Source organism: Idiotropiscis lumnitzeri, chromosome 7, assembly GCF_059441095.1.
Source record: "Idiotropiscis lumnitzeri isolate Australia: NSW breed Sydney's pygmy pipehorse chromosome 7, RoL_Ilum_1.0, whole genome shotgun sequence".
NCBI lineage: Eukaryota > Metazoa > Chordata > Actinopteri > Syngnathiformes > Syngnathidae > Idiotropiscis > Idiotropiscis lumnitzeri.
The window spans coordinates 18934129-18948475 of NC_142397.1; the positions used below are offsets into that span (position 1 = coordinate 18934129).

Genomic DNA, 14347 nt, shown 5'->3' on the forward strand with positions numbered 1-14347 from the left:
GTACTGCATCTCATTCGGTTTTCTGTCTAATTATCAACTAATACAATCTAATAATCTGAGAGTCAATGTCTTAAAATTATTTACCATTTGCTGACAATTTTTATCCCTCCACACTTTATGTGAATTCCAAATTTGCAATTTGTCCAAACGATGTCAACCTCTGCTAATGTGATTTGTCAATGATGCCCCATTTAGCTTGTTTGGCTGTGGGAATTCAATAAGAATGATACCCAATACCGTGATGAAGACCAGTGGGATGATAAGTGTTGCCGCTTTTGTTTTGTTTTTTTTAATGAATGAATGATTGTTCGAAACCTAAGGATAAAGACTTGCACATTTACAGTATACAACTGAGTTCCTGGAACTGGATGTATTGCAGTCTGTTTTTGAAAGAAGATTGCGAATTGCTAACTTGTATAGGCTAAGTGTTTTTTAAAAACAAGACTTTTAGGGCGGGGGGATTCTTAGTAATTTTCCCAAGTCACATTTCACATGGAAATGTACTCTGAGGCTTCCACCTCACCCTCTACGTCCAAATTCAACCACAAAAGGTCTGCCAAACATCCGACAAATGAAATTGAATGAAAAGGTCCCTGAAGAGCATGAGAAAAGTGGAAATGGTTTGGTGAACAAAGCAGTGTTGTAAAAAAAAAAAAATTGATGTGTCGAGGGGAAATACATTGCTGCACATACTGAAAGATTTGAGTGTCAGAGAGAGACAGCGAGAAATAAAATACTTGCTTGGATACAAAGGTGGAAGAAATAAGCGGGGACGTGGGGGGATAAAGAGCCAAAGCAAAAACTATCTGTCCCAGGTGGAGGGCAATAACTTTGTGATTAGCGATGTGACCACTGACCACTGCATGTGAACATTATGTTACAGTTAAAACTACAAAATCTAGGAAAAAAGTAGTGACTTATAGTCCGGAAAATATGCTATTCTCTGGTTGACCACTATTCACTTCTCACATTTTGTAAGAATGTGAGTTCCATCTCACTTTGTCATTCTCTGATTTAAACAAACAGGTATTATACCCCAATCACACACATACTCAAACAGTCTTTACTCAGTTTTAACTAAATTAGCAAGAGTCAAATAAACAAAAAGTACTGATTGTATTTTCAATCACCATTCTGTAAAACAGATTTGCACACTAATTGACAAATTTGCCAGTTTGGTGAAGATGTGCTACCTTCATAAGTGACAATATAATTGATGATTTTACTGTTGTTATGGAATTTTGCCAGCATTTGGCAGTTGGCACTTGGCAGTTTGTCATTGTTTTGTTAGAATTGGGATACAAAAGTAATAAAAAATGAATCGGCACAGAGGTCTGAATAGCATCTTGTTGTAGTGACAATAATGTGTGTGTAGGAAAGCACATTCTTGCACAGTCACAATACTTGCCCACTTTTACTGCACTGTAAATTCCTGCAGCAATAATTGGACGGTAATCAAAACTAAAGACTGGTATGATGAGAGTAAATTAAAACTTGACTGGTTGTCTTCTTAATGCATTCTTCCATTACGTTAATCATAACTCATTTAAAGGTTTTTTCACATCCTTATATGACTAAATAGAGTTTGGTGAAACAGATACACAGTACCTATAATATTTACTTGCTAATTAAAACATGAATGGAAAAATACACCTATTTGAAGTGTGAATAAATATTTCAGTCATCATGCTGTCATCATGCAACTCCTGGAGTCACGATTCAGTCATTTGTAAACATTTAACAGGCACTAAACGTTTTTCTTCCATCTACATACACAATGAGAATCTGACTTCGTCTATTTCCTTGCAAAGTTAGGACCCTTGAGCGGAAAGTGCCAATCAGTGGAAGTCAATAGGCGAGAGAGGATTATGGTTTGCAATCAAATAATCTGTCAATCTCTGTCAGCGTTCCCTCTAACGCATATAAGAAATTGCGCAGTGCTCTCACACACGCGGTGAAGCAGGTGCGCACCACACACACGCATTACATTTTTACACTCATTTTCAGTTAAATCTACAAACAGGACAACTCACCATTCCTGCTTCCATTACAGTTTCAGCAGTGCGACTGAGGGTGCACACTCAGTTGTTCTTGTTGGTTTGACATTTTTGTACTATATATCCATCCATCCATTATCTGTACTGCTTCTCCTCACTAGGGTCGCGGGGGTGCTGGAGCCTATCTCAGCTGTCTTCGGGCAGTAGGCGGGGTACACCCTGAACCGGTCGCCAGCCAATCGCAGGGCACACAAAGGCGAATAACCATCCACGCTCACACTCATACCTAGGGGCGATTTAGAGTGTCCAATGAACCAGCCATGCATGTTTTCGGATCGTGGGAGGAAACTGGAGTACCCGAAGAAAACCCACGCCGGCACGGGAAAAACATGCAAACTCCACACAGGAAGGCCGGAGCCGGAATCAAACCCACGACCTCTGCACTGTGAGGCCATCGGGCTAACCAGTCGGGCCACCGTGCCACCATTACTAGAACATGTACCCATATATCCTATCGCAGTACACTCTGACACCTAGCAATGTTTAAAATCATTTGTGTGACATGATTACCTGCCGTAGCAGTTCCCATAGACTGCAAAGGCTCCTGGGCTACTTGCCCGGCTTTTCTGTCCACACACTCACAGGCTTTGTGACACAGATCCCACCTGAGGAAACATAAGGACACATTGGATGTTGTTCTACAAAACACGACAAAGCAGTGAGACAGAAACAAATCCAAAGTTTAGACCAGGATTTTTTTCCACGGCGTGACCAAAACTTACTAAAATATAAAACATATTACCAGAGCACGCAGGTGACTATATATAAATTAATGAAACAAAACATGGAAAATAATTTATTACAGTCCATATTTATAAAAAATGATGATTAAAATGATGGTCAATACTATAGCTCACAATGTCTCTCTGAAAACCTAATCACGATTGACCCGTCATTTTGGATCCCGGCTCTAAGTTTAAGAAACCATACTTTAGGCGATTGCAAAGTTCTGTTTTTGTCTTTGTGTCTCTCACAACAGGCTCACGTTGCCTCAGCACCAATGAATGTCTCGCTAAGCTCGATGACAGACAATGTCCTTACGCCAATCTTATACCGCCAATTCAGGAAAGAAATGCAATTGGAGAGCTCAGGTAAAGGTAACTGATTGGTTGACTCCCTCTAGGAAAGCGTCATTGTATCGCTAAATATTATTTCAAGGCTCGCATTCTGCCACGAGAACTACAAATCATTCACTTTCACTATTCAAGACATGAGCTGCCCCTGAGTTAGTGGTCTCTTGTCAGGTTAGAAAAATCAAGGAAGACGTAGCCGGCAGCTGAGGAAAGTGGGCACTTAAACAATAACTATGAAAATAGAAAGTAGTAAAGTTGCTTTATTGGGTCCTCACCCTTGTTGTTCTGAGCGGTCCGACCAAATGGACAGATAGTCCAGCGCTGCCGCTTGAGAGGCTGTGGCCCCAGAGTGTGAGAGGATAGTATGAGCACAGCCATCCAGAATGCCGCAGATCATGTTACAGAGCTGGTAAATATAGCAGACACCTATGACCTCCACGGGTCAACTCAACACTCCGAAGCATTCCAATTTGCTTTTAAAGAACCAACTACATTTAAGTTGAGCTCCGCAAAAAAAACAAACAAAGGTGCCCACTCTGCTAAAGTCAGCAGTTCACAGAAGACACAATTCGATATGAAAAGTCAGCTCACGTGGCATGTCATCCCTGGTTTGCGCCAGTAAATAATGCCACGGTACTACAAATAGCAGAGCGGCTGTATTTGCACCGGACTCGGACTTCACACCACTAAGTAAAATGCGATAACGCAGACAGAACAGTGGACACTTCAAAGTAGAGCACAATCTGTTCAGTGACGCGGGTTGGCATCCAAGTCATTCAAAACAAGCGTTTATATGAAGTGAATAAATGTACGTAGCATGACTTCACTCAATTCACGCATCTCGTTAAAATACACCACTCATGTGACATATAACCTTTACAACTCAATTGAATAAGAAAAATAGGTGTTGTTGAGCGGGGAAGTAAAAACTGAGATAAAGTGATTGCACATTTGTGTACACCCTGGGGATGGAGCTGTGTTCACAACTGACCAATCACATTCGAACCCATGTTAAATCGGAGTCAACACAAACCTGCCACAATGCAAATGGGTCTCTATTTACCCACAAATAAAGTTCAGATGTCATGGTAGCTTTCCTGACGTCTTTTGGCTTTCCAGAAGAAACCGGAATGTTTTGTGCTAACACTTAGTGGTTTTTGGAACTGTTCATAACTCCCTTCGTTTTCTTCACTTCTTTTCATCAGTTTTGGGGAAGTCTGGTCACTAATACATTACTTTGAACATTGAGAACCATCTGATACGGTACTTGTGCTGTAAGATGGGACTTCAAAAAAGTTACAACAAACTTACTAGAACATGTGAACTTCATTTGGGGTTCATCAGAGCCACGCTAAATGGGAGCAGGTATGTGTTGACTCCCATTTGATGTGAGCTTGAATCTGATTGGTTGATTCTGAATCCAGCCACATCCTCAGTTATCCTCACATTGTCTCACCCAAATATATTTAATCATTTTGTTTTTCCATTGAGTTGTGCAGGTTATACTGAAGATACAATACAATCATGTTGGTAAAAGTTTTGAAATTATTCAACTGGGTCTCATTTTTATATCACAAAAGCCTGCTATAAATGGAATGGTTAATGGATGGATGGAAAAAAATACTATTTGAACAGAATAATCCATCCATTTTCTGTACCGCTTCTCCTCACTAGGGTCGCTGGAGGCTATCCCAGCTATCTTCGGGCAGTAAGCGGGGGACACCCTGAACTGGTTGCCAGCCAATCGCAGGGCACACAGAGACGAACAACCATCCTCGCTTACACTCATACCTAGGGGCAATTTAGCGTGTCCGATCAACCTGCCATTTATGTTTTTGGAATGTGGGAGGAAACCGGAGTACCCAGAGGAAACCCACGCCGGTTCGGGGACAACACGTAAACTCCACACAGGATGGCCGGAGCCGGATTGTACCCATGACCGATGCTGTCTCTCATTGTGAGGCCATCGTGCTAACCAGTCGGGCCACCGTGCTGCAGAATAATGATCATAAATAATACAGAATAATATTAAAATTTTAAGTGAGTTGCTTTTTGTCTAAGAATGTACAAAATTAGTTCTTGCACTTAATGGTTTGCTGTTACACAGTTTTGCACTGGCCTTGAATTGTGATTTTTATGCATGAGAGCCCCTCACCAGAAAAAAAAAATCCATGCATGTGCTTTTTTTTTTTTTTTTGATTGTTCAAACCCTGTGTTGTTGGCTGGATCCTTTATACATGCATTGAGTGAGAAATATAATACAGTTTGGCACATGACATCAGATCGGAATTGCAACATCATGGTTCCCCCGTAAAAGCAATTTTCTATCCAGAAATCCTTAGTACATCTGCCAAAAGTAAATATTTCTATCACGGAACACATTAGTGCCATCACAACAAAAAGTCATTATGTCTTTGTGTACATATGAGTCAGGCAAATTGCTGCATCAGCAATACAACAGAGTACTCTGGAAGCATGTTTTGATGCTGATGACAAATTCAGTATTAAAATTGAAAGTTACACCTTCATTTATGTGGAAGACTGATTACAAGAGACTTGGCAAGATTCACATTTCACTTTTCGTGTTCGCACTATAACTTGCTGACAAATGATGCAGAAAGCAAAAGACAGCACAGCATAGCACAAAGAAAAAAACTAATTAATAAAGCAGAAATGTGAACATGTGACAATCTCATTGGGGTAAATTGTACATGGAATACTGTAGGAATTACACTGCAGTTTTCCTACATCCTTTTGCCCACAAATTGCGATCTATACAATTATCTTCGCTTGTTATGACCAATGTCCGAAAACTGGTTGCTCATTGGTTGATCGAATGCAGTGGTTCTCAAATGGGGAAACTAGTAACCCTTGGGGGTACTTGAAGGAACTCCAGGGGGTACATAAGATTTCAAATAAAACAAACAAAAATCCTGAAAGAAAATGACTATTTAATTAAAATATAAGGTCATAAAACAATTTTTATGTTCAGTTCATTAAGCTAAGAACTGTGAAGCAGTCGTGCTGACCACTAGTCCACCTTGCTGCCCACCACTACAAACTAACTGTAACTGTTTACAGTACAGACAAAGTATATTGGGGGTGGGGGGGCGAAATAGTGTTTTGAGTGAAATCCGAGTATTTTCCTATCCAAAAAAAAGAAGTGACGTGTGTGGAAAAGGACCGGTAGCGATGTGGTGGACAGACGCTGGGCCAGGTGTTGTGTTACATGACACAGGGGGAAAATGGGACAACACAACCTACAGCGTGATGATGACTAGTGTTGTGCTGCCACTCGTTCAGATTGGTAATACGGTACTGGTTGATGTGACGTCCATTCTGGACGTATTTCTGTAATTATTCCATATAATGCGCGGAGAACCAGCCCGGCCCGGCTAATATCAGACTGGGGGCGGGGATGGTCGTTCGAGTGCGTCAGGACTTAAGGCAACCACATTCAGTGATGGTTTGCAGTTCGGAAACTCATTCAAAATAACTATGAAGCTGCATCGAATTATATAGTAGCATCTGACGCTAATTTAAGTAAGCCACATCCTGTTCGCGATATTAGCACCATTTTCTAAACTCTACGATACCTCTTTTCTAAACTTTATGGTACCATAAACTGCATATGTAACCGTACAAAAAAAAGCCACACAAACAAAAGCAAAGTGCTTTCGGACACCTCCAGCCCGTTTCGACGATTTATACAACTTTCAGACTTTTCTCTCAGTAGTGCAATTCATCAGCAAATGGTCTCCGTTTATACGTGACGTCTGCGAGGATATGAATTTATTTAGCACCCAAAAGGCAACGTTTCCATGGTTTTGAGGACTGGCTTTGGACGCCCGCTTCTGCCAACCGAATTTACTCACCCAGCAGCGGGAGATGCGACCAGGCACCAAAACGCCTTCCAAAAAGTATCTTGCTAGCGTTTCTTCACCGTTACATAAGTTGCAGCGGATGCTGGTGTTGGACGCAAGACCGCAGTCCTCGGCGTTTAATCGAGCCTATGCTGGAATCCAGTCGTTTCTTCAATGCAGTAAGTTTCAGCAACCACCTAACGGTCGGTTCTCTTTAACTGTGACGTCACGTCAGCATCCTAACTCAATTTTGATTGGTTAACGCCTCTCGGTGAACGTCACGAGTCACGGCGGCGGACGGCCTCCGACTCCGTCGTCATGACGATGAACGTAAACATCACAGATTTCTTTCGCTAGAAAAAATGCTGCATTCAAGGTTTCAAGGAAAGCGGATGATTCAAGCGAATCGTTCTGTGCTTATGGTAGATAACGTGTTTTCTTAGAATACATGACGTGAGCTCCAGTTAAAGGCAATGTATAAATTGACAATGGCATTAGACACTTGCAAACCTGCAAGATAAACTTTTTTTCCCCACAACCCAGAGTTTATTGTTAACTTTATATTTAAAGTTGTACAGTTTTCCGCAAGGAAGCTGTACTGAATACAAAATGAACAAGTATTTCAAAGGAAAATAAAAGACAGAAATAACAACTACTAATAACAACTACTTCAGCATTCAGTATGCTGTTGCATTTTTGTTCAGAAGTGAGTTAAATTAACAAGAGAAAAAACGAAATTGAGTGAACAAATGAAAACACACCATCAACTAATTAAGCACTGATTTAAACCTCATAAACACAAAACTTTATAAATTGTATTTGAATGACAAGATGAGTAGATTGATGAGTAGCATTACGCTATGAACTGTTAAGAAAACGTGACAAGAAAGAGGATTTCATTCCACTCATCCGGCAGCCGCTATTTTTTTTTTCTTGAAGGTAGTACCCCTAAATATATTGTGCTAAACGTTCTCCAATGATAAAAATGAATACCTCTCTGACAGTTTTCAATCAAAAGTCAATGTTATTTGTGCTGGCTGAATAACTCTCATTTGGATCTTACTGTGTACAAGTTCTCATAAGTAAATGCATTTTATTTCTTTTTTTACAGTAACTACTAGTGATGCCTGCATCACATCTATCAGATGTCAAGTGTTAGCAAGTCTGTAAGAAAACTCAGTGAAGACATAGCAGTTCTCCTCAACAGGAGGATGCTCATTTTTTTAACAACTGTTAAAAAAAAAAATAATAAAATCAAGGCACTTTGTGATGTGGGTCTGCAGTCAAGAGTTTCTATGCTGTTTCATGTTAAACGTTTAGATTTTTTTTTAAATTCAATATTCACAGATTAGGGTCTCTGTGGATGATGGAATAAGGTGAACCAGAGCTTTATCAGATGACCTCCAGAGATCCCTGGGAAATTAGCAATATGCATCTGGAAGAACAGTGTAGCAGTCATCCCTTGTTTTACAATCAATGTGCTGTTTATAGTTTGGAAGTCTCTGGTTGAGTTGCACCCTGTTTAAGTCCCCAATTACGATTAGGAGTGATTGTTAGTATTTCTGTTCAAAACTCCTAATTTGGTCAGCCAGCGTTTGCAGAGCCCGATTCACATTAGCCTCAGCTGGAACGCTGACACCAGCAAGGAAAGAGGCAAACCTAACTGGGGAATATAATGGTTTCGCAGCTCGTCCATTTGTTCAGGCAATGAAAGTTTTGCCAGGTGCGTGGAAGGAAGCTGAGTTTAGAATCCTTGCTTTTTGACCCTGCACGTCTCTTCTACGGCCCAGCGATCATGACACTTCCTCTGTTTCCATCTTCTGTGGAACTGCTAGAAAGGCTGCCCAAGGCTCAGCAGTTCTTCCCTGGAATAAGTGATACGCATTATGTGGTCAAAGTAAACAAAAAAAAGATTTCTGTCTCTTATGGTGTTAGATTTATGCCACAATGAGGTAAACGTAATGTCAAATACCGCGTAAAAAAATGACTTTCACGTGTCCGTAACGTGAAGATACCACGTAAATGTTTTGTGTGTATAAAAATGTGTTTCAAGTACAATACACTCCACGCGTGCGGACATTTGTTTTATGCTTGCGTTTTCTCTCCGCTACGCGTACTAAACGCTGATTTACGCTTGCAATGTAGGCGTGATAACTGTGCCAAAATTCTTAACTAATCTGGAGTCGGGCACTTCAGCCTAATTTGCTGGCCCGCGATCTGGTAACCGTTCCGTCATCGTCCTTGGCCTTCAAGTACAGGCTTAAATGGAGTGTTCTGGACTCTGTTCTCAGAGATGGAGTAAAACAGCAGTTTTAAAGTTCCCGCTGTTTATTAACAGTTTTATATATGTGGCAGTGTAACTTTCAATTTCCGTTGGACCACTGTCAATCAAATTGTCTCCACTCATAGCCTACATATCATCGCTGTCCAGGGAAAAACACTTATGACCATTTTTTTCCCATTTTTATTATTTTTAAATGGATGGGGTTTCCGCATTAGTCATTACGTTAATGTGAAATAAAAAAATAAATAAATGCAACTAAATTGGACACAGGTTTTTCACAGGAGAGCGCCAATATTGAACAGTAAGCGGTAGCAAATGCAAAATAACTTCAACTTCAGTTTACATGGCTGTGAATCTTTAATGTTACAGATAGTCATTTTCATTCAAGCATTTCAGGGTTGACCCTGTATGTGGTTACAGGAGGACAAAATGAATATTATAGAAATATGAAGAAAACATGAACAATAAAAAAGAAAAAAGGATTATGTTACAGAACAATGCTTAATGCAAAACATTTGGTCAAAGGTTATTCAGCAGAAACAGCACTAAAACCTTCCTTGGAAAATGCGTCACAATAAACATGCTTGAATTAAAAGACGTCCACCCTGCAAATATTTGCACAACCCAGACTAACCTCTCACTCAATTAACACAATGCAACACCATACTTGGGTCGCATTTAAGTGTAGGACTCACTGTGCAAGAAACTGTGGTTCATGTTATTATCACTCACTCAAGAATGGAAATATGACCTGCTCTTAACTGCTAGACCTTCACACATTAGCTTTATTAATTACATTTCCTGATATTCAAGTATAGGAGTGGCGTTATTAAATGAGAACTACTGTATATGCATATAAAGTTGTACACAACTATCATTGGATACTGTGGTGTATAAAACACTACACCAAAAATAAGCTGAATCAAAGTGCTCCTTGTCAAAGATGGGAGACATTGAACATAAACCCCAAACAAATGTTCCCAGAACGCATGTGATAAGAGTTTAATTTGGGATTCGAATGCAGCAGGTATTCACAATCAGGAACATTGTCCTCCGTTAATTGCTAGTTGGTGAGGTTGTTCAAATAAATTTAAAAACAAATAGACATGGGTTTGAAAAAAATTAAAAAATCAATTTTCATTTTCATAGCCCAACATCGATTCATACAAGCAAAAATCGATGTGACCCACATAAAAACGTGTGGATGGAAAACACGTATACCATTTAGAGGCAATACCTCATTTGGCCGCAGTGTGGCGCATCTCACTTAGACGTAGTGCTGTCAAGTAATTAACCACAAAAAATTCCATGATTAATCACATTTTTCAACTACTATTTCTTGCGAAGCTTATAACAGATATTTACTTGAATAATATCATGGAATTGATGCAAAATCACCAAATATAAAGTATATTTAATTCAAAGACTGTTCTAATAGCTTTCTTGGATTCTTGTATACGATCTAAATGGAAACATCTTTGCAGACATTCATTCTCGAAACATTTCTCAAAACTGCCCACAAGTGCTACACTCCAGCAGTGTTGGTTTGCAAGGCCCAGTGGTAACTTAAACACAGTGTTTTGTTCTGAGACGTGCTAAAGACAGCTAATATGGCACAATATTTGCAAAGTATGCTAATTATTTTTGAAGTAAATCAAACTGAGTTAAAATATTTAACTGAGTTAAAACATTTATCTTATATATATATATATATATATATATATATATATATATATATATATATATATATGGAGAGAGAGAGAGAGAGAGAGAGAGCAATCTCACACGGCAATCTCCCGTGAAAATTATATATAGCACCGATTAACTCACTCATATCAATATCTAATGAGTTGCTTGCTTGTTAGGACTACGAAGTCTCAGCGTATATTGACGTGAGGAGCGATTTTCCATCAAATGAGCCCGCATGTTGGCAATGCCTTTGCTCACTACGAGTCCACAGGCCTCAATGCTAATACTCTATAATAAGCTTTTTTATCTTAACTGTGTCTTGGAAAATAAATTGGTTAAAACCCAGAGGAGTCCTAAATGTCTTGAACACAAATTTGTTATGTAGCTTCGGAATTTACTGTGATAAAATGCGCAGAAGAGGATGCTAAGTGGCGATTAGCAAGATGCTAAAGATAGTGGCTAACCACTACTCTAGCACATACATTACATGTAATATTAGCAGGTATTTTGTTTGATGCCAATTGCTAAGATAAAGTACTATTATTAATGTTAGTTAATTCGTTTTGGTTTTACAAAAATCTAAAAATGTACCCAGTTCGTTGAAAGTGATTCATCCATTTTGATTATTAAAATACAGAATATGAATTACTATGCTACTACTTTGTGTATCAGGTTGTAATGATTTATAAAGTGTACAAAAATTATCATAGTTTTGACCAGGTGAGAAATTTTGATTATTCTAACTGCATTGGGTTCAATTCTTAATGTAAATATTCATATTTTACTAATGCACCAAGTTAGATGAAGAGGTTTCAGCTATTTTGCAGTATTGGTTCTTCTGACAATGTTTTCCACAAGAAATGAAAATTGGTACATGTATGAAATCCTTAACTGAATTGTTAAGTGAATAGCGAATTATATCGAATCGGGCCCTTGTGAACTGAATCAGATAGATTTTGGAAATCTGAATCGATACCTGCCCTAAAACCAAATATTTCACAGTAACTAACAAAAAGCCATCTTGGGTGAAAAGCCAAGCATGCGGATGTAACACTAAATAAGAACAAGTCTTTTAGCGAGAGTGTAGTATAAAGATGAAATACATACATTGACTTGCGCACAAATGCGTGCTTTAAACTCCTCTCGTATTAAAACAGTGAGGCCAAGTTCTTTATACCTGCTGTCGGAACATATTTACATTAAATTAATACATATAGAAAAAACTAAATTAAAAAACATACTGTAAGTCTCAGTGGTGGGAAAGAATGCCTTCTTACTCTACAGTCCTTCGGTTGATTTTTCGCTTATCTTTTTACCATACTGACTCCCTCCATTTAAAAATAGATTACTTTGTAAAATAAAAACAAAAATTCAACCTGCGCAGATGACAAAGAAAATGAAAGATGAAAGAGTGAAGTGAGTCAACCGTGGTTAAGGTATTGAATGATTGAAATCCGGGCACGAGCACGCTGAATATCAAAACATGGACAGCAGCAACACGGTGGAATGCAAATCTGACAATGACACAGCACATTTGGAGAACCAAAATATTCCACATTCAAGGACATGCTTATCGCGTTAGGCATGTTCTATGCACCTTCACCAGTCTAAACGTGGCATTCTGATTAATATGAATTAAGCAGCGAAAGCCGCCCTGTTTTCTGAAGCTGAGTCATGATTGGTTGTTAGCTGAGCCCTGAGCAACTGTGATGTCATTTTCATTTGACAGATGTGATAAAATAGCCACCTCCCTTAGATGGCCAGAAATGGGTGGATTTTTCTGCTTAACTCATATTCCGCAAACACAATATTAATCAGAATGCCACGTTTAGACTAGTGATGGTGCATAGAATATATTCTTTCCAGAAATCTTTTGGGTTGACTTCCACTGTGAGAGTACAGTTAAGGATTTTTTCTTCAGTTTTTATCATTAGCTAACTATTTTTTTTTTTGTCTTTTACAACATTTTAAAGTTTTGGATTAGGAACATAAAGAAAAAGGCATTAGGCAACAAAAACAATATTTTTTCCCCATCTCAGTATGAGGATGTGCACGAGTTTCTTTTCCTTTTGTGCCAAGTTATCAAAACGAGCCCAGTATAGAACCAACAGTAAAAATCAAGGTCCACTTCAAAGTCTACTTTATGGAACGACTATAGTTCTGAGACAAAAATGATCTGTGAAAAACAGAGGAGCTAATGTCTTGACTTTAGCTTGCAACGGTTCTTCTGGGACAGGCTCACTAATCTTGATGATCAGCAGCAAAATGAACTCAGAACGCGACAGAAATATTTTGTATGTAAATTTTAAAAGACCAAAAACACATTACCACAATTGTTAAGGAGTTAATTTGGGGCATAAAGTGTACATTTTAGACAAGCCATTTCCAATTTCGCGCTCTTTTTTTTTTTTTGGTCCAAATAATCTTGCGTATCAGATGTAAATATAAGTTACCGTATATAGTAATTGTCTGATACTTATCATTTGGCAAAGGAATTGGCCTCACTGTTCCAAATATTTTTGTGTTTTTTTTCATTAGAATTTCATTTAAAATTTAAATACATATCTAAATACCTGTGCTTCTCCTCCCAAATGTAAACCAAATAAAAGTGGTGGTGTGTCCCTCAAGGTACGAGTACATAAAATGAGATTTAAATTGCAGAGGCTTTCATTTGACCCAACGAACAGCAAAACCTAGGTGTCAAAATAACTTCCTATGGATCTCATCCAATGGGTTTTGTTGAGTGCAGCGCACAACACATGACAATGCAAGTGTTTTACAAAAATCCCACAGAAAACAGTGAGATCAGACCTTGGTTGAGTGGTTATGGGCACATTAGCCCTGTGATGTTATACAGAAGGGTCTCGACAAGCTGGTTTGGTTCCATCAACACACCCGAGATTTAATCAAGAGTATGCAACTTACAGGAAAGTGCGCACAAAAAAAAAAAAAAAAAAGAAAAAAAAAAAAGAAAAAAAAAAAAGGATTTGCTGTCAAAATACTAAAACATTTCATTAAATATGTGCACATTGATTGCTTTTTCAAAGACTAAGATGCAATGATGTTGTTTAGCTATTCAAAAATCATTGTGGACAATTCCAAGGCAGTACAATGAGTTGAAAGAATACAGTGAACCTAGTTTTCATATGATTAGGTTTTTGACAATTTTTTGTCTTAATTTTTCATTCAGCCACACAGTAACTCGACCATTTATTTCCTGGAATCATTTCCTAAGTGGTGTATAAAGTGTTAAACAGATGGCAAGGCATATTCCACAATTGAAGCTTTTATTACTAACACAAGACAATAACACTCCCAGTTGCTCTGCAATACTCAGGCAACATTGGCTTTATTAATCCTGTTAAAAGTCATAACTTCAAA

At 38.6% G+C, this 14347-nt stretch overlaps 1 protein-coding gene across 2 annotated transcripts in view; it reads right to left on the reverse strand.

Annotated features, from left to right (window-relative positions):
• Positions 1-7156, reverse strand: part of usp2a (ubiquitin specific peptidase 2a) — a 46101-nt gene extending 38945 nt beyond the window's left edge. For both annotated transcript variants that reach the window (XM_088300533.1, XM_088300532.1), the window contains exons 1-2: positions 7006-7156; positions 2568-2662 (exon numbers count right to left, since the gene is read on the reverse strand). The gene's annotated coding sequence lies outside the window, so the exon portion shown is untranslated. The remainder of the gene's footprint in view (positions 1-2567; positions 2663-7005) is intronic.
• Positions 7157-14347: the final 7191 nt, after the last annotated feature.